Below are 26314 nucleotides of genomic sequence, written 5' to 3'. Positions count from 1 at the left end.
GCAATTTCCATGCTGGCCATAATTAGACAAGGAATAGAGAATAAAACTGCTGATATCATACTTCCCTTGTACAAATCTATGGCGAGACCACACTTGGAATACTGTGTACAGTTCTGGTCACCGCAGCTAAAAAAGGATATTACAGAGCTTGAGAAGGTACAGAAAAGAGCAACCAAAATGATTAGGGGACTGGAGCAACTGTCCTATGGGGAGCTGTTAAGACGCTTAGGGCTGTTTAGCTTGGAAAGAAGGCAGCTAAGGGGTGACATGATAGAGGTCTATAAAATTATGCATGGTTTGGAGAGAGTGGACAGGGAGAAGCTTTTCTTCCTCTCCCATAATACTAGAATGTGAGGTCATCTGTTGAAGCTGGAGGGTGAGAGATTCAAAATGTATAAAAGGAAGTATTTTTTCACACAACGCATGGTTAAAATGCGGAACTCCCTGCCCTGGGATGTGGTGATGGCTGCCAACTTGGAAGGCTTTAAGAGGGGAGTGGACATATTCACAGAGGAAAGGGGTATTCATGGCTATTAGTTAAAATGGATACTAGTCATGCTGCATATCTGTTATCTCTAGTATCAGAGGAGCATGCCTATTATATTAGGTGCTGTGGAACACAGGCAGGATGGTGCTGCTGTAGTCATCTGGTTTGTGGCTTCCTAGAGGCACCTGGTTGGCCACTGTGTGAATAGACTGCTGGACTTGATGGGCCTTGGTCTGATCTAGTATGGCCTTTCTTATGTTCTTATGTTCACTCACTCCATTTCCTGGGCCAGAAAGAGCTGCTTTGTGCAAAACAAAGAAGTCCCCAAAGAAAGAAGAGCCAGGGAATGAAGTCTCCCCCTCCCCCACAGGAGAGGTGACTAGGGAAGAGACCTTCTAGTCCCTTTAGACTGGGGAGAGGGTGCTGATGGGTCAAGGCTGAGGAGGGGCAGGAGATTTGGGGGTGCCCCCCTCCTCTTCTGCCCCTTGCCAGCCTGGCCCCATCAGTTTCATAAGATATGCAGCCATCTCCTTGGAAATAGGTGAGGGAGGTGCCCCCTCTCTACTCCACTTTGTCCTTCTCCCTCTAGTAATCCTGGTCCTCTGGGTTGTGGGCTGCTTTTCTCCCACCCTCCAGGCTTCCCACGATTGTGAACCAGAGTTGCAGGCTCTCTTCAGGGTTAGCAGCGCCATGTGCTGGATGGAAGAAGAGGCATGCAGCCCGCATTCAGCACGCCTAGGAGACATCAATCTCTGACCTGATTCACGCAAGCAGAGACAGTGGGCACAGCCTTTCTCGTTGCAGTTCTAGTCTTCTATGTGCTGGGAGTTTTACACAATGCAAAGGAACATTTGTAGTTGCCAAGTTCAGGGTTGGAATCTCCCACCTGCCCCCTTGAGCAAGACAGTCTAGTTTTAGCTCCTAATTTGTGGCTATGGACACTATATGTAATTTGATAGTAAATCTGGAGTGATCCAATGAAAAAATAGTGAGGATCCATGTAAAAATCACATGATTTCATGAGGATCCGTTTAAATTAATCTAGATCTGACTTTTACCCAGTTCCCTTTTGCACCCAATTTCATCTGAAGTGTGGGGTAGTTTGGGGCGGGGGACGATCCTTTTCTTTCAGTCCCCAAACTCTGCTGCACACCTAGGAAGCCACACCCTGTTTGGGTGCCCTACATATAGAGTTGCCAGATCCCTCTTTGCCACCTGCAGGAGGTTTTTGGGGCGGAGCCTTAGGGTAAGGTTTTGGAAGGGGAGTGATACAGCTTGGTGTAGTGGTTAAGAGCAGTGGAGTCTGATCTGGAAAACCAGGTTTGATTCCCCACACTTCCACATGTGCAGCGGAGGCTAATTTGTTTCCCCGCTCCTCCACACGAAGCCATCTGGGTGACGTTGGGCCAGTCCCAGCTCTCTTAGAGCTCTCTCAGCCCCACCTACCTCACAGGGCGTCTGTTGTGGGGAGGGGAAGGGAAGGTCTGATTCTGCATTAAGTGGTAGAGAAAGTCAGCATATAAAAACCAACTCTTCTTCAATTGCCAAAGTGGCCATTTTCTCCAGGTGAGCTGATCTCTTATCGGCTGGAGATCAGTGGTAATATCAGGAGTTCTCCAGCTAGTACCTGGAGGTTGTGAGAAAGAATAGTACTGGGCTCATCAAAGTATTGCAAACAACATATATTGAACATATATTGAATATAATAATTATTACTGGTCTCATAAGACTCTTATAATGTTCATATCAACTCGTGTAGGATTTGTGTTCCCACAGACGCGGGAAAAGATGACATACGCAGGGAGGAGATGGAACGCCGTCCAGATGTGCCTCGCGTTTTCACTGCCACGCGTATTATTTCAGCACTCAATATTATTGCCGACCATCTAGATAGACGTTCCATCCTGTCCCCACCTACACATTTTCTGCTGGACATAGCAGATATAGTTCTAGAAAACGTGTTTCGGTATGGTTCAGATTATTTTGTTCAAACGAAAGGGGTGGCAATAGGCGCCACTTGCGCCCCGGCTGTGGCCAACCTTTACATTATTTCTTTTGAAAAACGGTTTATTTTTGATAACCCTTTTAAGGAAGAAATGCTGTTGTTCCAATGTTACGTTGATGATCTTTTGTTTTTCTTTTCCTTTCTGAAGTTTTCTGAATGGCTAAACATCTGTGACCAACATCTTAAATTTACAGGCTCTCATGATGTTAAAAGCATACAATTTTTAGATCTTGAGCTTTTCATCAGGGCAGACAGAACTTTTGCGTTCAAACCCTTTAAAAAACCGATGGCTAGGAACTCAGGCTTACGGTATGACTCGTAGCATCCCTATCACCTTAAAAACAACTTGCCGATTAGCCAGTTCATCCGCCTTAAAAGAAATTCCACCTTAAAACAAGATTATGAACTGTCAGCCAGGAACCCACAATTAGATCTCACGGATAGAGGCTATCCCAATGAGATAGTAAGTAATGCTAAAAGAAAAGCAGACCTTAGGTTTCACAATTCCATGTTGCACTCCAGTAGGAAAACCGCCAACAATAGGATCTTCTGTTCTCTTACCTTTAGCCTTTAGCCGTCACGCCAACTCTATTCAGAGTATTATTAAAAAGCATTGGCACGTTCTGTCAAACATAGACAGATGTTCTGAACCCCCGATCTTTGGCTTAAGGAGAAATGTCTCTTTGAGAGAAAGTCATTCATTCTGACATCTCTCCCAGACGTCCCTCCCCGCCAGTACTAGGGCATTTCCCCTGCGGTTCTTGTTCTTTTTGCCCACTTAGCTTACCTCTGAAAGAATTTAGTTCGACCACTTCAGACTTAAAATTCAGACGGAATCATTTCTCGAACTGTGCCACTAGCAAGGTCGTCTATGGCATCACGTGCAAATGCGCAAAATTGTACGTGGGCAGCACTGTTTGCCCTGTAAAGCTGCGTATAGGTGAACATAAGTCGAGAATAAGGGCACGAGTGCTTGATGCTCCCTTAACGTCACACTTCATCAGCAACAAGCATAATGAAAATGACCTCCGGTTCTTTGTCATTTGGACTTATAAAGGGAATTCTTTTGATCTGGACAATGTTCAAAAAATTCTCCTAAGACAGGAAATGCATTTCATCTATCTTTTAAAATCTTTTTTTCCTTTTGGCCTTAATAATGAAATAGATCTTTCTTGCTTTCTGTAAAATGACAGCATTAAATGATGACATAATCATAGCTGTTCCACATGCCCTTGGCAGAGGCTTGACTTTCCACTAGTAAAGAATAAATTAACAACACCTGGGGCTTTGGCTAGAAGCAGTTTAGAGCGGAACAGCCTTGCAGGCGTAAGAAAATAATCATCTTTCTCAGTGAAAAAAACTTTCTTCCTAAAGGTATGTGCGGTTTGTTTATTGTATTTAGCGTTTTATTATATTAGTAAGAATCAAAATGAGACCTTAGTATAGAGAAAATATAGTATTTTATTGTTATTTGTAGGAGCTTTGACTCTAGATAAACGGAGAGCTGACGAAGCTGCCTGTGTGGCAGTGAAAACACGAGGCACATCCGGACGGCGTTCCATCTCCTCCCTGCATCTGTCATCTTTTCCCGCGTTTGTGGGGACACAAATCCTACATGAGTTGATATGAACATTATAAGAGTCTTATGAGACCAGTAATAATTATTCTACCCTTTTGTAATATATCTCTGTAGATACCTTAGCTACATTGTTTGGTCTTGTTTTGTATTGTGAGTTTTGTATTGTGAAAGTTGATGTTTGCACCTTTCACTTTGTTACTATATTCAATATATGTTGTTTGCAATACTTTGATGAGCCCAGTACTATTCTTTCTCACAGCTTGACTATTTTAGTACCTGTGCATATTTTGTTTCAGTACCTGGAGGTTGGCAACCCTACCTACAAGGAGAAATTGGACCCGGAAGATTACAGAAATGCCGCACCTCTGTTGAAGTTGGGTGCAGTGGGCTGATACGAGAGGGCGTGGCATTACCAACATGCTCTGTCCCTCTCTGCCGATCAGAGAGACGTCACCTCGTGCAGTGACTGGGGGGGTTGGGGTTGGTGGTGTTTCCATGGACATCGGTGGCGTTGATAAGCTGTCTGGATCTTGGCAACAGGCTTAAAAAAATTTCTTCTCCTCTGCTGGGCAGGCCTTGGACACCAGCTTGCAGCCCTGGACCCGCAAGCATTGTGGTCTTAGGATGGTGCTGCAGTTGATTCCAATGCAGGCAGGTTCCCTTCCCTCATGCCCAATTTTACACATCAAACCCCAAAAGGTCTCTCTTGGTTTTTCAAAATGACCAGCAATAGAATGCCAGTTTCATCCATTTAACTTTTATTGTGCTGAAAGATGCTGCCAATAGCCCCCGCAAATCCCAGGTCTTCCTGTTGCTGTTATCCTGTTTTTCAGTCTCTTCTGAGATCAGCCTGGGTCAAATTGTTGTCCTCTCCATGCATAAGCCAAAGCGCGGGACAGGGGAGCTGTGGGGGCGGTGACGTTTTTTTGCAATAAGCAAAATAACCCCAAACTTCCACTTAGATAGTGGAGCCAAACTGGTGCCTAACTGGGATGTCAACCTCCAGGTGGAGCCTGAAGTTCTCCCAAAAGTACAGCCAGGTGAAAGAGATCACTTCCCCCTGGAGAAAATGGCTACACGGGAGGGTGGACTTGATAGCATTATATCCCAGTGAGCTGCCGCCCCCCTGGCCTTGAAACCAGCCTATCTCAGCATTCACCCCTATATGTCCAGGAATTTGCCCTGTGGGAATGGGCAACCCTATGAACACCACCCTGGCTATGATCCCAGCCCACCTCCTTTCCAAGGTCTAAAAGCTTATCCCCCAGCGACTTACTTCGAAGTTAACCTCCCAGGACCCAGCCGAAAGGCTTCCCCTTGTGCTGTGGTCCTTCCTGTTTTCTTTGGCAATGCAGAAGCAAACCCTTCCACCACCCCCCACAGGAAAAGAGCCTTTTATCTCCCCCACTACTTATTTGACCCATCTAGCAAACAGCTCCTTTCAGTTTAACCCTTTCAGTGCTTCCTGTCCTAGGGTTGCCTGGTCCCTGTCATGTAGGAAATGTTTGTGCTCAGGATCATATGTTCAGATCTTAGTGATCTAGTCTGACAGCTGTCAAATGCTGAAAAGTGCTGAGTAAGGGAAGTTGCCAGTTATCCAATTAAGGCCAAACTGTACCGTACTAGGCTAATGTAAGCACTAATTGAGTCTGTATTGTGATTGGCTGTATACATGTATTTAAGAAGTGTACATATGTAAGATTGTGTTCTGGAGAGGTGGTGTTCACAAGGCTAGTTACTCTGTCGGTTTGTTTATTGTTTCTGTACTATAAATAAATACTCACTGGTTTGCACCTTATTTTGTGTGAGCTTCTGTTATATCACGAGTATAGACACGCCTGGAGAAAAAAATTTCCTGCTCTCAGTCCCTCTTCACCACTAGCAGGAGATTTTTGAGGCAGAGCCTGAGGAGGGTAGGATTTGGGGAGGGACTTCAATGCCACAGAGTCCTATTACCAAAGTGGCCATTTTCTCCAAGGGAACTGATCTCTATCGGCTGGAGATCAGTTGTAATAGCAGGAGATCTCTGGCTACTACCTGGAGGTTGGAAACCCTATGTCCCTCCCATCAGGAGCAGTGCACAGACCCCGGAGAGACTGGACTGGACTGGACTTCAGCCGGGCCACCATCAGAAATGCCCGAGGAGTTCAGCGGGGCTACTGTGGAGTAACTCTGCACAGGGTTGCGCTCCCATGCTGTTCAGCCATCTCAAAAAATGGGAGAGTGGAGTGGGGATTGTGCCTTTTTTCTCCTTATGTGGAGTATTCCTACTCTTTAGCCCCCCTCACAGTGACTCAGGGTTACACACACACACATCTTAAAAAAGCCTGGTATGTAATATAGTGACATGATATCGCAAACCAAAAGTGGCACTTTGGTTCTGATCCATCATGTTTCTCCGTTCTCTTTTGTTTTTCTTTTTGCACATTGCTGTCTGTCCCTTCCCCCTCCCCTGTAGGGAGAAGCTTCTCTTCATAGCCAAGTGAGTAAAGGGATCTCTACTCACCCAATAGAGGTGACCCAATAGAAAGGGAAGGAGATGGAAGAGCAGGACCCAGAAGGACCTGGACCTGGCAAGAGAGCAAGAAAAGGCTCCCAGCCCATCCAAGCTGGGAGAGGTGTCAAATTCTGGGAGGAAGCTGTGCCAGAGATCTGGGATCAGGAGCCCCTGAACTCAGAAGTACGTTGTCAGCGCTTCCGGCAGTTCCGCTACTGTGAAGTCGATGGGCCCCGAAAGGTTTGCAGCCAGCTCCATGGACTTTGCAACCACTGGCTGAAGCCGGAGGCGCACAGCAAGAAGCAGATCCTGGACCTGGTGATCCTGGAGCAGTTCCTGACCATCCTGCCCCAGGAAATGCAGCACTGGGTCAGAGGATGCAGGCCGGAGACCAGCTCCCAGGCGGTGGCCCTGGCCGAAGGCTTCCTCCTGAGTCAGGCAGAGGAGAAGTGGCAGGCAGAACAGGTGAGGGCTTTTTTCCCCAGGTATTCCAATTCATGCAACGACACTGGCCTCCTAAAGCTTCCCTTCCTGGTATTTGACCAAGTGTTAATCATCCAAACGGGAGGTTTGACAACCTGCTTCAGCAGCCACTTCTTCTACGAAATTTCTTATCCCTCCAGATTATTCCCCAGGGTTGAAAGAAATCCCTGCCAGATCTGCTGATAAAAAGGTTCGGAGTATTGGAATGGGGCAGGATCCGTTCCTTGTTGTCTTTCCAGTCCGTCTCTTACCTGTTTCCCTCATTGCTGTTTCAGAGGTGGGGTCCATCCGGGAAGATGGAAGCTAAACTCTGTGAGGCGGAAAGAGCTCCATTGGAGGAAAGGCAGCGAGCCCAGGCCTTGGAGCGTGCCCGAGATGCCCTCTCACGCAGTAAGGAATCATTATGCCTGGATGGGATTGGGGCACCAAGTGAATTTGATGGGTAGAGAGTTCTGGTCAAGGGGAAAAAAATAAATGCTTCTCCACCCAACTTGAGGCACGCAATGTTCACTAATTTTCAGGCCAGCCTGATATTGTCAGATCTCAGAAGCTAAGCAGGGTCAGCCCTGGTTAGTATTTGGATGGGAGATCACCAAGGAATACCAGGGTTGCTATGCAGAGGAAGGCACTGGCAAACCACCTCTGTTAGTCTCTTGCCATGAAAACCCCAAAAAGGGGTCGCCATAAGTCGGCTGCGACTTGACGGCACTTTACACACACACAAAAGAGGGTTAGACAATTCATGGATGCAATTCCTCACATTGTTTAGTGTAATCAAGGTGGTTCAGAAAAAAAGGCGGACAAATCTCAGCCAAGCTCTTCAGTCTTGCAAATAAATGGAGTTTGCACATGAAGGGCAGCATAGCTCTGAAAACCAGTTGCTAGAGGCCAGGAATAGTGGGAGGATGTGTTTTGTGCTCATCCTTAGCAGAGCATCTGACAGGCTATAGAAATACGATGCTGGACTAGGGGTGCCAGGCTGTGGTCTGGCGTGTCCAACACCTTTGGGGAGGGGCTTGGGGCGGATGTGATGTCACATTGATGTTGCCTCTGGCCAAAAACCTGGATGTGAAATTAGTTGGTCAGTAGATGCTTGGCATATTGCCTTGAGTTTCCAGATGTGCTCAGTTCACATCTGGTTTTTTGGCCAAATGTGACAGCGAGGTGCCATGTAATGTCATTTTCACCTCCCTCTTCTTCTTCCACCAGTCTGAACCCAAGAGCGTGTGCGAGGGCACAGCTGGTGGGAGAATTGTCTGCTTAGGCCTTTGGTCTGATCCATAAGAACATTAGAACATAAGAAAAGACCTGCTGGATCAGAGCACTGTCACGTCTCCTCTTTCCAAGCTAAACAGCCCTAAGTGTTTTAACCACTTCTCATAGAGCAGTTGATTTGGTCCCCTGTTCATTTTGGTTGCTCTTTTCTGCACTTTCTGAAGCTCTGTAATATCCTTTTTTAGGTGTGGTGACCAGAATGTACACAGTATTCCAGGTGTGGACTCACCATAGATTTGTACAAGGGTAGTGTGATAGCAGCAGTTTTATTCTCTATTCCTCGTCTAATTATGGCCAGCATGGAATTTGCCTTTTTTATAGCAGCCACACACTGGGTTGACATCTTTATTGAGCTATCCACTACCACCCCAAGATCCCTTTCTTGGTCTGTCGCTGCCAGCACAGATCTCATCAGTGTATATATATTTTTTGCCCCAATACGAATCACTTTATGTTTGCTCACATTGAATCTTATTTGCCATTTTAATGCCTATTCCTCCAGTTTGAAGAGTTCCTTTTGGAGCTCTTCACAGTCCAATTTTGTTTTAACCACCCTAAATAATTTGGTGTCATCTACAGTTTGGGTCTGCAGTCAAAACCTCTGCTCACGACCTGAGTTCGATCCCAATGGAAGTTGGTTTCAGGTAGCCGGCTCAAGGTTCACTCAGCCTTCCATCCTTCCGAGGTCGGTGAAATGAGTACTCAGCTTGCTGGGGGTAAAGGGAAGGCACTGGCAAACCACCCCGCAAACAAAGTCTGCCTAGAAAACGTCGGGATGTGACGTCACCCCATGGGTCAGGAATGACGGGACCCACCCCATGGGTCAGGAATGACATCACCCCATGGGTTAGGAATGACCCGGTGCTTGCACAGGGGACCTTTACCTTACCTTACAGTTTGGGTGTTGTAGGACCTCCTGCCTTGTTAGCACTATTTGCCCCAGTTCCTCATTCTCCCCTCCCCAAAACCTCTGTTCAGGAGAAGGTATCTGCCCTATATCTTCGTGAAGACAGATGAGAAGAATTAGTTTCTCAACAACTGCTTAAGGCTTCCTTAGTGTACCTTTACTCCCATTGTCATTCAATGGTTCAAACGCTTCCCTAGCTGGTTTCCTATTCCTAATATACTTAAAGAATTTCTTATTGTTGGTCTTGATGTGTTTAGTGATATGCCCCTCAAAATCATTTTTTGCATCTCTAATTGTCTGCTTGCACTTCCTTTGTGCAAGTTTGTGTTTGCTTTTGTTTGCCTGGTTTGGGCAATCCTTCCCGTTTCTGAAGGAAGCCTTTTTTTCTCTAATAGCTTCCCTCACCTTAGCTGTTCTCCATGGTGGCGACCTCTTGGACTTATTACCACCTTTCCTGACCTGCGGTATACAATCTAGCTAAGCCTCTAGTATTGTGGACTTGAGTAACTCCAAAGCCTTTTCCAGAGATTTAACCCTCCTAACTGTTCTTTTCAACTTCCTTTTTACCAGGTTTCTCATTTTAGAGATATTCCCTCTTTTCAAGTCAAAGGTAATTGTGTGAGATTTCCCAGGCACTTTCCCACATACATATAAATTAAATTTGATGCCATTGTGGTCACTATTGCCAACTGGCTCAACTACAACCCACACTAAGTTGCTGGTTGCATCACAGAGTATTAAGTCCAGGATCACCTCCCCTCTGGTTAGGGCCATGACCAACTGTTCAAGGACACAGTCATTGAGGATGTCTAGACATTTGATCTCTACTCTTAATGGCTTGCTACAATTTCCATCCTCTCACTTTTTCATATTTAACTCCCACCAAGTGAGAAGTGTGATCGACTATGGTATTTGCCATCCCTGTTTTTTATCTCTTGTTAAATCTTTTATTGTTGATTTTCGTCCGGAAAGTGATCACTCTCCACTTTTGCTTTCCTTGGGCCATTTAAATAAAAATGCTTATCTTCAAGAACCATTAGTTGATTCAAAGTCATATCTGATTCTTAAAAGAATCAAGTGGTCTGAATCCTTGGAGGAATCTCTTTCCTCTCTTCTCTATTCTGAGACACTTATTACGCAGAGAACTATGATTTTGAATTCTGATTCTCACTCTGAGATACTTTTGGCATTTACCCAGACTGAGCTGTTTTGCTCTTCACTGGCGGAGCCTGTGCGGACCGGCTCTACCAAGCCATCTCCATGGTTTGATAAAGAGTGCTTAGAACTTAAAAGACACCTCAGAATTTTGTTTAAGGATCTCTGTTTTGATGCACCATATGACAGACTAGGTATTTTTTTCACCTCTAAAAAGCAATTCCAAGATTTAGTTACGAGGAAGAAGAAAACCTACTTCCATCACTTATGGTCTCAGATGCTCCCTGCTCTTAAATCTCAGGATAGTAAGACCTTTTGGAGGATGATAGTAAACTCATCCAAAAATAATTTCCTGTCTTAAGCTGATATAGCCCCTCAAATTTGGGTGGACCATTTTTCCAATCTTTTAAATTCATTTAGCAATGATGCACTTTCTCCTGAAACAATTATACCCCCTCACATCCCCAGATGACCTCCCATTAGTGAGGAGGAAATTATTGACTTAATAAGTAGTTTGAAATCTTGTAAAGCCCCTGGCCCTGATGGTCTCTCTGCAGAGGTTTTTAAGGAGTTTATTGACTGGTGGGCACCAGTTCTTGCCAAACTTTTTCCATCTATTAATTTATATGGCATTTTGCCAGACTCATGGCTAACTTCAATAATAATTCCACTCTACAAGAAAGGCGATCCTAAAATATCTGACAACTATCGCCCTATTTGTCTCTTATCCGTAACTGGCAAATTATATGCGAAACATCTAGAACTGCGCTTGCGCAGCTGGGTAAAGGACAACAATATCATTGGACCTGAGCAGATTGGATTATCTAAAAATAAATCAACCCTGGACCATTGTTTAACTTTACTAACCTTGGCTGAGAAGTATATGAAAATTGGCACGAAGAAACTTTACGTTGCCTTTATTCATTTAAAAAGTGCATTTGACTCTGTAATGAGAGACAAACTCTGGGTCAAGCTGAGTAATCTAGGAATAGATCAGCGCCTTTTATTCCTTTTGAGGAAACTTCACATTGGTACATCATGCCAGGTTAAATTTTCTCGAAATGGTTTTCTCACTGACAAAATCCCATCCAACAAGGGTGTTAAACAAGGATGTGTTCTTGCCCCTCTGCTTTTTAATTTATTTATTTCTGATTTGTCTGGAGCATTGGAATCTGTGGACGGCCATCTTCCAAGATTAGGTGACAGAGCAGTGCCTATCCTTTTATTTGCAGATGATAAGGCAATTTTATCTTTTACCAAAGTAGGCCTTCAACGATATTTGATGGCCTTTGAGAATTACTGCAATCTTAATGAACTCAAAATTAACTATTCCAAGTCCAATGTTATGGTTTTTAATAAAAAGTGGGTCCCCTATAGGTGGCATGTTGGTAAGAATAAGATCCAACAAGTTAAGTGTTATAAATATTTGGGCGTTACGTTTAATTTTAACCTCCAATGGGCTACTCATAGGAGAAAGTCTATTAATTTGGGGAAATTGTCCTCCAAAGGAAATCAATTTGTCCCTGCCGCTGTTAAAGTTTTTAATTCTAAAATTTTACCACAGGTTCTTTATGGGGTTCCTATATGGTTTAACGCTTTTAATTGTGAAGTGGAGGCGATTCAAGCATCCTTTTTTAGACAAATTATGGGTTTCCCAAACTGTGTTTCTTACTATGCATTGTGTTCTGAATTAGGATTAAATTTAATTGAAACTAAGGCATGGACGTTAATTATTCGCTTCTGGCTTAAACTGTATTTTAATACTGATGATGGCTCGCGTCTGTCTTTTTTATTAAAGGAAATTTATAATACCTCTTGGGATCATAAAATCCGAACTAAAATAAGATCCATTGGTATCTCCCTGGAGGAACTAACTTTCTCCTCAGAAGTTTATATTTTTAAGACAATTAAACAGAGGCTTTTAGATATTGAACTTCAAAAAATGAAACCTTTTCAACCTCCTGTCTGTTCATCAGCTATGCTAAATCTCAAGAATGTTGTGGGATGTATTCCCCATTATTTATACAATCTTGATAGTCCTAGCCATCACAGAGCCTTTTCTCTTGCGCGAGTAAATGCCTTTCCATCAAAGTTGTTAGATGGAAGGTTTCAAAATATTCCTAAACATGAATGGAAATGTGAATGTGGCTCTAATTCTTAGGACTCAATCGAGCACATATTGCTAGATTGCTTATTGTACACGTCCACTAGGAAGAAATGGTTAAATACTGGATATATTCTAAATATTTTCTTCCTAATAATATAAAAAGTCAAATCTTATTGAATGATACAACCGTAGAGATCACTGTGGCGGTGGCCAATTTTTTAGTTGATGTGTTAAGAATGAAAAATTTGGGAAACTCTGTGTTATGATTTTATGTCTATTTTAGTTTTTAGCTGATAGTTGTATTTATACTGCTTTTCCCCCCTCTTTGTAACATTGAATATGCCATTAAAGGTTTATTGACATTTGATCTCTTTGGCTTGACTGGAGCATGTATTTATCCAGTCAATATGAGGGTAGTTAAAGTCTCCCATTATTACTACTTCATCATCTTTGGATGCTTCCCTGATTTTATTCTCCATCTTTAGATCACCCTGAGCCTTTGGTCAGGGGGCCGCTAGGATGTCCCTAGTACTAAATTACCTTTGGGCCTGGAATTGTCACCCTCAAGTATTCTGTGGATGAGTCTGCCCTTTTTATGGTTTCTAGTGTATTAGACACTATGCCTTCCTTGATAGACATAGCAACACCCCCTCCAATACACCCTTCCCTGTCATTTCTATAGAGTTTGTATCCAGGGATGACCGTATCCCACTGGTTCCAGAAGAGATGCTGTCACGTTTTTGAGCTCCAGAGTTCACAGGACAGGTTTCAAGTACCACAGAAGTCTGAAATGGGTCAACAGCATTTAAAGCTCCCCCCCCCCCCAAGGCTGATGGGTACCTTTTGCTTCTCTTCTGCCTCTCCCAGAACCTACTACAAAGTGTTACAGATTTTTTAAGGATACATAGGGCAAGCTTTCACAGCCCTGGGAACGGGTGCATGAAGCACATTCACATAACCAAAGAGGAAGTCAAGGCTAATACCCTTCCACTTTTCTCTCCTTCGCAGGGAGTGAAGAGACAGTGTTGATCCGTTCTCTTTGCGGAGATGTGGAAACAGCTGCTGTATCTCTAGTCCAGGTAAGGGGTCTCAGTCCCCTCTCCTTTCTCGGGGGCTTTTCTCCTGGAGTTGTTGTTAAGGGGCCCTGGTAAGAGGCTCTGAACACCACTCCTTTTTCATATGCTGAACTCTCCATCCTGCACCCTCCCAGTGCCCCCTTCCAGATTGTCGCCTCTGCCTTGCATGATCTCTGACAAAGGAATCTGCTTTTTCTTTCAGTCTCCGGTTTCCTTTGAGGAGGTGGCTGTGTATTTCACTGAGGCAGAGTGGGCCCTACTGGATCCAAACCAAAGAGCTCTCTACAGGGAAGTCATGCTGGAGAACTACGGGAGCGTGGCCTCTCTGGGTAAGGAACTTTCATAGGTGCAAATTGCTGACAGTAGGATTGTGCCACTTGTCTGATTTGTGAATCAACATCTTGAATAGCAATATGCTGCTTTGACACTTGCCCAGTTATTTGCTCCCTTTTGGGATCCTTGAGGTGGTGGGGTGGCAGCAAAAGCAATTTTCCGAATGGCTGGGTAGAGTGACCCATGCAGCCTGGCTGGCCCAGGGGAAACTGAGGCCAGTGTTATGGCCGTCACCCAAGCCAGAGAAGGTGTCCTGGCCTGAGGCCAATGCAGGACTGAGAGGCCTTCAAGAAGACTCTGGAAAGGGCCCCATTCTAATTTCTCAGTTGCCAACCATTAACACACACTTGTCCCCCAGATGGGATTACCATCATCCCCTCTGACGGCAACCAGGAAAGGATCCGTCCCCCTTACTCTGGTTGGGATTGTGGGATTTAATCTTGACCAGGTTTCCATTCTTCCAGAAAAAAGTTTCCTCTTTCGTGGCTTTCTTTTCATTTCTCATATAAGAACCTTCTCTCCCTCCCTCTCTGTCGTGGAGAGCCAGCATGGTATAGTGGTTAAGAGTGGTTATGCATGAGCTTTCCGCCCATTAGCGATTACCTCGCTGTTAGCCCTCACAAATCCCAGGACTTCCCATTCCTCTGTTAACCCGATTCTTCCATCTCCCCTGAGTTCAGTCTGGGTGAAATCCCCATGCATAAGGCAAGCTCAGGACATGCAAGATTGCTTTCTCTCACAGCCAATTACAAAGCAGCGTGTAAAGAGGCAGGGATTCAAATGCTTCCATCTTCCTGGGAGTTCTTTCTGAGCAGAAGAAAGGCTTCTAAAAATGAGGGTTGGATTTCTCCCGTCCCTTTTCTTTCACGTAGCTCCATTTGTTATTTTTTGTTCTTAAAATACTTTTTTAAGTGGCAGCTGGGTTTGGGGGAGGGAATTTTCTCTCACAGTAAGCACTACAAAGTAAGCCATTTACACAGCAGCATTTAAAGGGCGGGATTAGATATTAGTTTGGAGACTGCTTGTACATAGATTCCCTACAGGGAAGTGTGGGTCCAGCCAGCAACGAACCCCAGGTAAAACTCCCATTCATAAATGACCCTTGTCTTCTTTGTCTCTTCTATTTAATTATCAATAGCAGAGACTCAAAAGCATTGCCTGACAAGTCAAATGTGAACAGTGGGGGAATGATTCTTTGCCACTTTAAGGGGGGAAAGTACACATAAGGAGTATTGGGAGGGGAGAGATAGGCAGAATACAAAAGCTATTAACCTGGGTGGCCTGGCAGGGGATAAGGTATGACCAGTGGCTTAGCCATGGGGGAGAAAGAAGGGTTGATTAATGAACAATGCCTGATGGGTGCCTGATGGCTTCTTGCGCAGGTGCTGACTGGATCTCTTTCTTTATTCCAGCAGCACATGTAGAGGAGACGGTTGGGGGATTCCAGGGGTTTTCTTTGGAAAAAGCCAAGAATAAAGACTCCAAAGGAAATATTGGGGATGGAGATGGACCACAGCAGCAGGAGGGAAGCCATGCAGACAGGAGGAAGGATAAGGCCATTCCTTCCCAAGGAGGGGGCTTGCATGAAATCTCAGTCCAAGAAGAAAGGTCAACCAAAACAAGGAGGAACAAAGGCCTCTGTGCTAACAAAAGAAACTGCTCCAGGGGAAATGAAAATGCAAGTGTGGTCTTTAGAAAGACCTTCAGTAAGAACCTGAATATTATTTCTAAGAGACAAATTCCCTCAGGAGAGAAACTATATGATTGCGAGGAATGCGGAAAGACCTTCAGTCGGAAGTCAGCCCTGACTTCACATGAAAGAATTCACTCAGGTGAGGGGTTGTATAAATTGTTATATTTCAAACGAAGCCTTTCTGATGCAGCAGAGTAGTTTTGAGGTATACCCTTTTATTTAAACTCAGCTGTCAGTTTTTGAAGGCTGCTCGTGTGCCAGACAGGCTCACAGGGCAGCGTGGAGCCCTGTGTGTGTTCATGATAAGCAGGGGCCTGTCATCCCTTGTTTGTTTGTGGGCCGCAGTTCATATCGTGGCTTGCGGGGGTTTTAAGAGCATATGTTTTGAGAACTCTGTTGTAAGGCAGCATTTAAAAAAAAAAAAGTTAACAAGGCAAAGGTGTCACGGCTACGTAGGTGTAGGTGAAGCAGGGTTTTGGGGGCAAGTGTGTGCCGGCCTGTCTATACAGGGGAGGAAGGAGGGAGGCCAGTTTCCAGCCCCTGGGCTTTTAGAGTGGTTCTGAGCCCTGTTTTTAAGGCATGCCACCTCCAGCCCTGGAGTTTCCAGCCAAGTGGTTTATTATTAGTCAGCCAGCAGGGTTTTTAAGACACAGTGTGGTACGGGTTTGGAGGGCGTATGCTTATGCAAACATGTTTTATGCGGCTGGAACCACCCCTTGCTCTTTTGAGAGCCAGAGAGTGTGTTTGTGCACATTCATAGTTCCTGCAAGGAACGGTTGAGAATCCCAAAACACCATTCTTTTTCTACACACAAAGCCCCTTTTGCTAGGGGGCTGAAACCCTCTCCCCACCCCACATCGGAAAAAAGAGCTGTTTTAAGCCAGGAGGGTAAAAAGCTTTCAGAGCTCCTGAGAGAGAACTCCAGAGAGAGAGAGAGTTTTTTAAAAAAAGGGTTGGAGACCGTGTGTAGATTTATAGCACAGGGCAAAGTTAAGTCTTTTTTCAGTTATCCAGCAAAGTTTTTTTTAGAGATCTACCTCAGAGCTACCAAGGCATGCAAAAAGACACAGAGAAATAGGTCTCCCCCTCCACCCGCACTTTCGTGGTTCCAGACCTTCTTAGCAAGAATGCAAACAACCTGCTCCTCAATACACACACACACACACACACACACACACCTCAGACTTCCATCCCGGCCACAGCAGTGAAGTTAAATTAGCAAGAGAGAGAGAGAGAGAGAGAGGAACGGGGGAGCCGAGGGGGGGGGAAGTCTCTAACAGGGCTGCCCCTCCTTGCAAAAAAGCTGGAGAGATAGCAGACAGAGTTACTGTATAAAAACACGGGTGGGGTAGCTACACGCGTTATTTTTTTTTTAACAGATCAGAGCTGATTCCTCCTCCATCAAAAACCCAGGCAAAGAGGCAGTGTGCCACGCCTCCTTGCTGGCTGTAACAACAGACGGGAGGTTTTTTTAGATAACCACGTGATGCCCATGCATTCACTCTAGCGGAGCCGGACGGTGCGTATGGAAGCCCCAGCAGTTCTTTTCATAATTGCTGACTCACACCTCTACAGAGCAACGGGTGATTGACAGGCCCCAGCAGCCTGCCTTTTCTCATAGCAAGTCCGAGCAGAAAGTCTTGCATTCTTCGCAGCACTTCTGCTTGTTTATGCAAAGATTTATGGGGGAAAGAGGCACAGTGCTCGGACCTTCTAGGGAAGGGAGGAGGGACAGGAAAGCAGACAGCTTTTCAAGGTCGTGATTGTGCCCAAACTCAGACTATGGTTTGCACAACTCCCTGACTGTATAAATTCTGCACACTTGTATTTAAGCAGTCATGGTGACACAACCTCTAAAAGATGTACAGTTTAATCTGTATCTGTGTAAGTGGTGGAAGTGAATAGAACGTTCCTATAATTCTTGATTTTAAAGAAAGCTTCAGTACACAAGGAGAAGGACCCTATGTTCCTCTGCTTTAGAGTCTAGATCGGTCTATAGCCGTGTTGGCGAACCTATGGCACGCGTGCCACTTCCGGCACGCGTAGCCCTCTTTGCCGGCACGCACGGGTGAGCTCCAGAAGGCCTCCCGGGTCGTCTGTGCCCCTCCCTCTCTCAGCTGAGCTCCCCCCCACCGTTCGTGCGTCGGCGCGTCAGCTTCCTGCCTCGCACGCACGCGGCTGGCTTCTTCCTCTTCCCCCCCTCTTGCCCCGCAACAGCTGATAGGCGGCGGGGAGGCCAGAAGCAACGAGGTGGGGCCTCCTCCTCTAGGCTCCAGAAGCAGCTCCTCCTCACCGCCTTCCTCCTCCTTGTCCCCCTCAGGCGGCTCCCAGCAGTCCAGGCTGCCGCCGCCATCGTCCTCCTCCTCAGGCGCCTCTCCCCCAGCCGTTTTCGCCCGCCTCCTCCTCCGGGCGCTCGTGGAGGGCCAGGCGGCCCCTCAACAGCCGTGCGTCCGCCGGAGAAAGGCCTGCCATCTCCCGCCGTCCTCCCCCTCTCCCCCCGTTCGCGCTCGTCCCCGACTCCTGCGTTAAGCTTGTGGGGTAGCCGGAGCCATCCTCGAGTCCTCCGGCTTGGGCGTGGCTGCGTGGCCTCTGCCTTCTCTCTCCCCGCCCCCTAAGGTCGCCCGCAGGCTGGCGGGGTCGCAAGTGTTGGCGCGCTCGCCCTCGCCGCCCCCTCCTCCCCTGCCCACGACAGCAGGTGCCCAATGCCGCCGCGCCGGGGCCCAACGTCTCCACTGTCCGGCGCCGGCGCCTCGCCGCCTCTCCAGAGCTGCCGGTAAGGGGGGGGGGAGAACTTCGGGTGTGCATCCTGGAGCAAGTCCTGGGTGGGGCTTGAGGCCCGACCCAGGACACTCGACCCAGGACACAGTTTGGGCACTTGGTCTCTAAAAGGTTCGCCATCACTGGTCTATAGTATGTGTGGAAAAGGATAAAGGGTTAAAAATAAAATAATAATGAAAAGGTAAACATCTGTGGCGCTCTGTGTTGTTTGAAGTCTTGTTTTTTTGTGAAATCTTTGAGGGGGGAGAAGTTAACTGCATTCTTCTCTCTCACACACATTCCCCTTCCTGTGTGGAACAATGCAACACTTCCACGGTTGACCATATGCTGCCACAGTTCTTAAACCCTTTAAGGTAAATGAGAATTACCCAGAAAGACGCAAGGCTTTCTTTATGGAGAAATGCAAAGACTACCTGGGATCTGCGTTCCATTGTTTAGAGATTTTGAACTACTCCATGTGTAATAGAATCTCATTCGGACTGTGGTCCCCACTATTCTACCTACATTGCCCTTTTAAGGAAATGGCCGTAAACGAGGACTGCAGGAGAAACTAATGGAGGGCTTCGTTGCCCATAGCTAAGCTTATGTTTGCTACTTCAAACCGAGTTACAAGGAAACCTTTTTCCTTTGTGTCCTTTCATAAGCGAATTATGAGACCACGTTCATTTTCCATTGTATATATTGTATATAATTGTTGGATTTGTTTTGTGCTGTTGTTCAACATCTGCTGTAATTTGCATTTTGTCTTTGTATTGTTGCATGTTTTAGATAGTGAGGTAATTTTTCTACTCTTGTTATTTGTTAGTAATACATTGCATTTGATTAATTATTTGGGTGCTGTAGTTTTGATTTAGCATTGCTATGAGAAAAGGCAGGCTGCTAGGGCCTGTCAATCACCCGTTGCTCTGTAGAGGTGTGAGTCAGCAATTATGAAAAGAACTGCTGGGGCTTCTGTACGTACCCTACGGCTCCGCTAGAGTGAATGCATGGGCATCAAGTGGTTATCTAAAAAAAACCTCCCATCCGTTGTTACAGCCAGCAAGGAGGTGTGGCACACTGCCTCTTTGCCTGGGTCTTTGAAGGAGGAGGAATCAGCTCCAGTCTGTTAAAATAAAATAACGTGTGTAGCTACCCCACCCCGCATTTTTATAACTCTGTCTGCCTATCCAGCTTTTTTGCAAGGAGGGGCAGCCTGTTAGAGACTTCCCCCCCCCTCGGCTCCCCCGTTCCCCCCCTCTCTCTTTCTCTGTCTCTGTCAACCTCTCTCTGTCTCTGTCTCTGTCTCTCTGTCTGTCTCTTGCTAATTTAACTTCACTGCTGTGGCCGGGATGGAAGTCTGAGGTGTGTGTGTATTGAGGAGATAAGGAGGAGCAGGTTGTTTGCATTCTTGCCAAGAAGTTCTGGAACCACGAAAGTGCGGGTGGAGGGGGAGACCTATTTCTCTGTGTCTTTTTGCATGCCTTGGTAGCTCTGAGGTAGATCTCTAAAAAAAACTTTGCTGGATAACTGAAAAAAGACTTAACTTTGCCCTGTGCTATAAATCTACACACGGTCTCCAACCCTTTTTTAAAAAAAACTCTCTCTCTCTGGAGTTCTCTCTCAGGAGCTCTGAAAGCTTTTTACCCTCCTGGCTTAAAACAGCTCTTTTTTCCGATGTGGGGTGGGGAGAGGGTTTCAGCCCCCTAGCAAAAGGGGCTTTGTGTGTAGAAAAAGAATGGTGTTTGGGGATTGTCAACTGTTCCTTGCAGGAACTATGAATGTGCACAAACACACTCTCTGGCTCTCAAAAGAGCGAGAGGTGGTTCCAGCCGCATAAAACATGCTTGCATAAGCATACGCCCTCCAAACCCGTACCACACTGTGTCTTAAAAACCCTGCTGGCTGACTAATAATAAACCACTTGGCTGGAAACTCCAGGGCTGGAGGTGGCATGCCCTAAAAACAGGGCTCAGAACCACTCTAAAAGCCCAGGGGCTGGAAACTGGCCTCCCTCCTTCCTCCCCTGTACAGACAGGCCGGCACACACTTGCCCCCAAAACCCTGCTTCACCTACACCTACGTAGCCGTGACACCTCTGCTTCGTTGGCATTTTTTTTAAAAAAGTAAGTTGTCTTACAACAGAGCTCTCAAAACATATGCTCTTAAAACCCCCGCAGGCCACGATATGAACTGTGGCCCACAAACAAACAAGGGATGATAGGCCCCTGCTTATCATGAACACACACAGGGCTCCATGCTGCCCTATGAGCCTGTCTGGCACACGAGCAGCCTTCAAAAACTGACAGCTGAGTTTTAAAAAAAGGGTGTACCTCATAACTACTAGCAGGCCTTCATGTCCCTTTAAAGTGTCTATTAATGTACCTTTCAATGTAGAGCAGGAAAAAGCTGCTGAAATGCTTTGCGTATGGATGATCAGACCTCTTTGTGTGGGTGCTAACGGGATCTCTCTTTTGATTTTAGCAGGGGATGATCAGTGGAATAAGGGTGATGATGACATTCATCACCTATTGCCAAATAAAGTGAAGAATGAAAATTTGAAAGGAAACTTCAAGAATCATGGTGGTCCTAAGAGGCAGAAAAGAAATTACATAGTCAAGAAGAGGGTTAAACCCGTTCATGGCCAAGGGCAGGATTACTGTGAACTAAGCCACATGGTAGAAGAAACATATAAGTCCTTGGAGTGTGGAATGAATTTCTCAGATCAGGGCCAATATGGTATCCATTTGCAAATGCCCAGTGGAAAGAAGACCCATCAATGCTTGGAGTGTCACAAGAGCTTTCTTTGTAGAGCAGAACTTCTTAGGCATCAAAGAACACATAAAGAAGAGAAACCTTACAGCCACTCTGACTGTGGGAACAGCTTCTCACAGAAATCAGACCATTTTCAATGCCAAAGAATTCATTCAGGAGAAAAGTCATTTGTCTGCACAGAGAGTGGAAGCATGTTCTGTCCTGGAAGAAAAGGTAATGCACTTTTCCCGAAGCATAGTATAATGGGGGCACAGAAATGTTTTCGGTGTGGAAAGTACTTCAGATACAGATCACAGCTCCATGTGCACCGGAAAGTACACACAGGGGAGAAACATTTTCAGCGCCCAAAGTGTGGAAAGACATTCAGTCAGAGTGGCAATCTTCAACAGCATCAAAGAACCCACACAGGGGAGAAACATGAATGCTTGGAGTGTGGCAAGAGATTCAGTCGCAGTGGCAGTCTTCAAACTCATCAAAGAATCCACACAGGAGAGAAACCTTCTGAATGTTTGGAGTGCGGAAAGAGATTCAGTCAGACATGCGGTCTTCAACGACATCAAACAACCCACACAGGAGAGAAACCTTTTGAATGCTCAGAGTGTGGAAAGATATTCAGTCAGAGCAGCCATCTTCAACGGCATCAAATAATCCACACAAGAGAGAAACCTTTTGAATGCTCAGAGTGTGGGAAGAGATTCAGTCAGACACGCTATCTTCAACAACATCAAACAACCCACACAGGAGAGAAACGTTTTGAATGCTCAGAGTGTGGAAAGAGATTCAGTCACAGTAGCCATCTTCAACGGCATCAAAGAATCCACACGGGGGAAAAACCTTTTGAATGCTCAGAGTGTGGAAAGAGATTCAGTCGAAGTGGCAATCTTCAACAGCATCAAAGAATCCACACAGGAGAGAAACCTTTTGAATGCTCGGACTGTGGAAAGAGATTCAGTCTGAGACGCTGTCTTCAACGGCATCAAATAACCCACACAGGGGAGAAACCTTTTGAATGCCCAGAGTGTGGAAAGAGATTCAGTCACAGTGGCAATCTTCAATCCCATCAAAGAATCCACACAGGGGAGAAACCTTTTAAATGCTTAGAGTGTGGAGAGAGATTCCGTCACAGTGGCAGTCTTCACCTGCATCACCAAAAACATACAGGGGAGAAACCTTTTGAATGCTCAGAGTGTGGAAAGAGATTCAGTTACAGTGGCAATCTTCAACAGCATCAAAGAATCCATACAGGAGAGAAACCTTTTGAATGCTCGGACTGTGGAAAGAGATTCAGTCTGAGACGCAATCTTCAACGGCATCAAATAACCCACACAGGGGAAAAACCTTTTGAATGCTCAGAGTGTGGCAAGAGATTCAGTCACAGTAGCAGTCTTCAAACCCATCAAAGAATCCACACAGGAGAGAAACCTTATGAATGCTTGGAGTGCGGAAAGAGATTCAGTCAGACACGCACTCTTCAACAACATCAAACAACCCACACAGGAGAGAAACCTTTTGAATGCTCAGAGTGTGGAAAGAGATTCGGTCAGAGTGGCCATCTTCAACAGCATCAAAGAACCCACACAGGAGAGAAAACTTGAATGCTCAGTGTTGAAAGAGAATTCAGTTGGAGCGCAATTTTCAATTGTATCAAAGACCAGAAGAAAAACCTTTTGAATATTCAGAGTGTTGAAAGAGATTCAGTCACAACGGCATCAAAGAATCCACACCGGGGAGAAACCTTTGAATGCTTAGTGTAAGGCCCTGTCCCCTCTTCAGTGGAGACACCCCATGTTGATCACCCATCTTCTCTCACTTTTTTAAACTGCACCCTCTTGGAAGCCTAAAGTACAATGGGCAGATCTTTGGGACAGGTGTGAGTGAGCATATCTGCCTGCCATGTCCAGAGCAAATTTCCATCATGGAGGCAGGATGTCACTAGGGCTTTTATATAGCCCTCTGCCCCAGCTCCATGGCCTGTGTGCACCCATATCTCTACTTCAAAAGTATTTCATCAAAGACCATTTACAATTAATTGAGCAGCCTTAACTACCAATAGGCTCGGGCACACCCAGTGCTGTGAAAACCTTCCCATCTTCAAATATTAGGTGTCATTTCCGATTCTTCCTGCTGAATTTGAGGGCATTTTCTTTTTCCTTTAATTTTTTTATTTTTCATGATAAAAAGGGTACAGAAAAAAGAGAATAGGGGGAACAGGGAAGGGAATTTAACATGTCATTTTATCATTTGATATCTCCAGGCACAGACATGGTCATAATTTAGCTCTTGCTCCATATTTAATCTTAATTTAATGTTCTATTGTGTAATTTTAATCTTCACTTTATATTAATCATAGTAGAAAAGGGCAAGAGTCCAGTAGCACCTTAAAGACTAACAAAAATATTTTTGTTAGTCTTTAAGGTGCTACTGGACTCTTGCCCTTTTCTACTACTGCAGACAGACTAACACGGCTACCCACTGTGATTTATATTAATCATAAACAGACATATGCTCTCTTTACATATCTGTGTTATTCAGTCCTCTATCATTTCACCTTCTAATAATAAGACTAAATACTTTTACATATACATATTCTTTGTTACTGATATATCCTCAACCCCTATTTACTGCTCCATTATTTACATAGATCCATTCATTAATATCTGTCAAACATCGTCTGCCACTTCTGTTTGTAATTCACAGTGGGTAGCCGTGTTAGTCTGTCTGCAGTAGTAGAAAAGGGCAAGAGTCCAGTAGCACCTTAAAGACTAACAAAAATATTTTCTGGTAGGGTTCTGGTTTGTGAACCACAGCTCACTTCTGTTTGTAATCTTCCATAAATTGGTTTTTTAAAAGGTGAGTTAGTCTCGCCATTGTTGCATATTCTTGAATTTTATGATCCAGTCCATTCTTTATGGTATGATTTTTGCTTTCCAATGTTTTGCAAACAATTCTGGCCGCAGCAGTTGCATATTGATATAGTTCTTTATGGATGGATTTAATTTGTGCTGGTATCATCCCAAGCAACATATTTTTAGCATTTAGTTCGAATTTGACATGCAGCATACCTTGAATTTTTTGATGTATTCCTTTCCAATATTGTTGAGCTTTCTTACATGTCCACCACTGATGAAAAAAGGTTCCTTCCTTGTCCGAACATTTCCAGCAGTTTTGCTTGATTAGATTTGTACATCTTTTGCAGATCTTTTGGTGCGAGGTACCACTTATAAAATATCGTATATCCGTTTTCTTTTATTTCCTTTGATGATGTAAACTTAATGTCCTTTGACCACATTTGTTCCCAGTTTTGCATTGGGATCATTTCACCAAAATTCTGCATCCACTTAATCATACATGTCTTCACTTGTTCATCTGCCGTTTCCTGAAGCAAAAGCAGTTAATATATCTTTGACAACAGATGGCCTTTTGATTTAGTAATCAGTTGTTCGAAGTCGGTTAACTTTCTCTGACTGTTTTCAAATAGTCTGTTTTTAATCCATGGATTAGTTGGTGGTAGGCAAACGAGGAAATCTTAAAGTTTTCTTGATGTAGTTCCTGCAATGTTTTTATTTGTCTGTCTCTTCTAAGTCATTATAAACTATGAAGTCGTTCTTTGTCCTTCCCGCAAAATCCAAATAGGCTTCTGTCAGTGTCATTGGGGCCCGGGGGGAAGGGCTTAGTAGTCCTTTCATAGGATTCCACATTTTAATAAGCTGGATCATAATGTTCTCTTCAAATCGTGTTTTGAAGTCCTTCTTGGAATCTTTTTCCCATAGTAAATGATGGAAGCCATGTTAAGTTCAGTAACGCCAAACCTCTCCTTTTTTTGATTTTTTTCTTTCCAGACAAACTTGTTAATCGTTTGTTGCTATTGCTTATGAGTTATTGTTTTAATACTGATTGGTAAGGTCATAAACAAAAAGTTCAGTTTGGGGAGAACATTTATCTTAATGGTTGCAATTCTGCCCAGCCAAGAAATCTGGAGTCTATTCCACCTTTCCAAATCTTTTTCAAACTTTATCCATGTAGCTTTGTAATTTAAATCAAAGAATGAATCATTCCCTGTTGGTATTTTTAATCCCAGGTATTTAACACACGTTTTAGCTATGGTGCACTGTAATATCTTTTGAATTGTAAGTTTCTCTTCTTGAGGTACATTATACAGGATCATATTTGTTTTCTTATTGTTCAGTTTATATCCTGAATAGTAGCTGAATTGATCTATCTGCTTTTTAATCTCTTGTAGAGATGTGTTTGTATTCTGACAGATTAAGACCACATCATCTGCATAGCTTCTAACCTTATATTGTTGATCTTCATATTTCAGTCCTTCGATATTAGAATTTTGTCTTATCTTGTTAGCCAATACTTCCATGGCTATGTTAAACAGTAGCAGAGAAAGGGGACAGCCTTGTCTCATTCCTTTTTCAGTTTTAAAACTGTCCATTAATAGACCATTGTTCAACAATCTCGCACTTTGTTCTGAGTAAATAGCTCTCAATAGAAATTGCATGCCACATTGTATTTGCTGCAGAGTCTTGTGTAGAAAATTCCAGGAAACATTATCAAATGCCTTTTTGGCATCCAGAAAGAGCAGTGCTTTTTTGGTTTTGGTAGTCCTAATACGGTTAATTGCAGCAAGTACCACTCTAATGTTATCTTTCATCTGTCTTTTGGGCATAAAACCAGATTGATCTGTGTGTATAATTTTAGAAAGACATCTCTTCAATCTTTCTGTCAGAATAGTTGCAAAAATTTTATAGTCAACATTCAGCAACAGTATTGGTCTATACGCTTGAGGGAGATGGGTTTCTTTTTCATCCTTGGGTATTAGCGAGATGTGTGCGTCTTCCCATGATCCAGGAATTTCACCCTTCTGAAGTATGTCATTGAAAACTGATTGAAGATGTGAGGCCAATATATGTTCCAGCATTTTGTAGTAGCTTGCTGTAAGTCCATCAGGTCCCAGAGCTGTAACCGTTTTTAGCTTCTTGAATGCTTCCGTGATCTCATGCATGGTGATCTTTTGATTGAGAATTAACCTGTCTTCTTCTGAGAATTTAAGATTAGCCACTTCAATATAAGAGTCTATATTTATTTGTGCTGTGTCTCTGTTTTGATAAGGTGCGGAATAAAAGGATTGAAATGTCTCTTGAATGTCTGCTTCTTTATTGGAAATTTGGTTATCTTTAAG

The 26314-nt window shown here is 44.5% G+C and overlaps 1 protein-coding gene and 1 pseudogene across 1 annotated transcript in view; one reads left to right on the top strand and one right to left on the bottom strand.

Moving 5' to 3' along the window:
- Positions 1-22880, top strand: part of LOC130491440 (zinc finger protein 135-like) — a 42859-nt pseudogene extending 19979 nt beyond the window's left edge.
- The window catches only part of LOC130490550 (zinc finger protein 208-like), a 157849-nt gene that overhangs the window by 53933 nt on the left and 77602 nt on the right, over positions 1-26314 (bottom strand). The window lies entirely within an intron of this gene.

The sequence above is a fragment of the Euleptes europaea genome, chromosome 1 (genome assembly GCF_029931775.1).
Source record: "Euleptes europaea isolate rEulEur1 chromosome 1, rEulEur1.hap1, whole genome shotgun sequence".
NCBI lineage: Eukaryota > Metazoa > Chordata > Lepidosauria > Squamata > Sphaerodactylidae > Euleptes > Euleptes europaea.
Note: the sequence above shows the minus strand (reverse complement) of the source record. Positions and strands in the feature narration are given on the sequence as shown.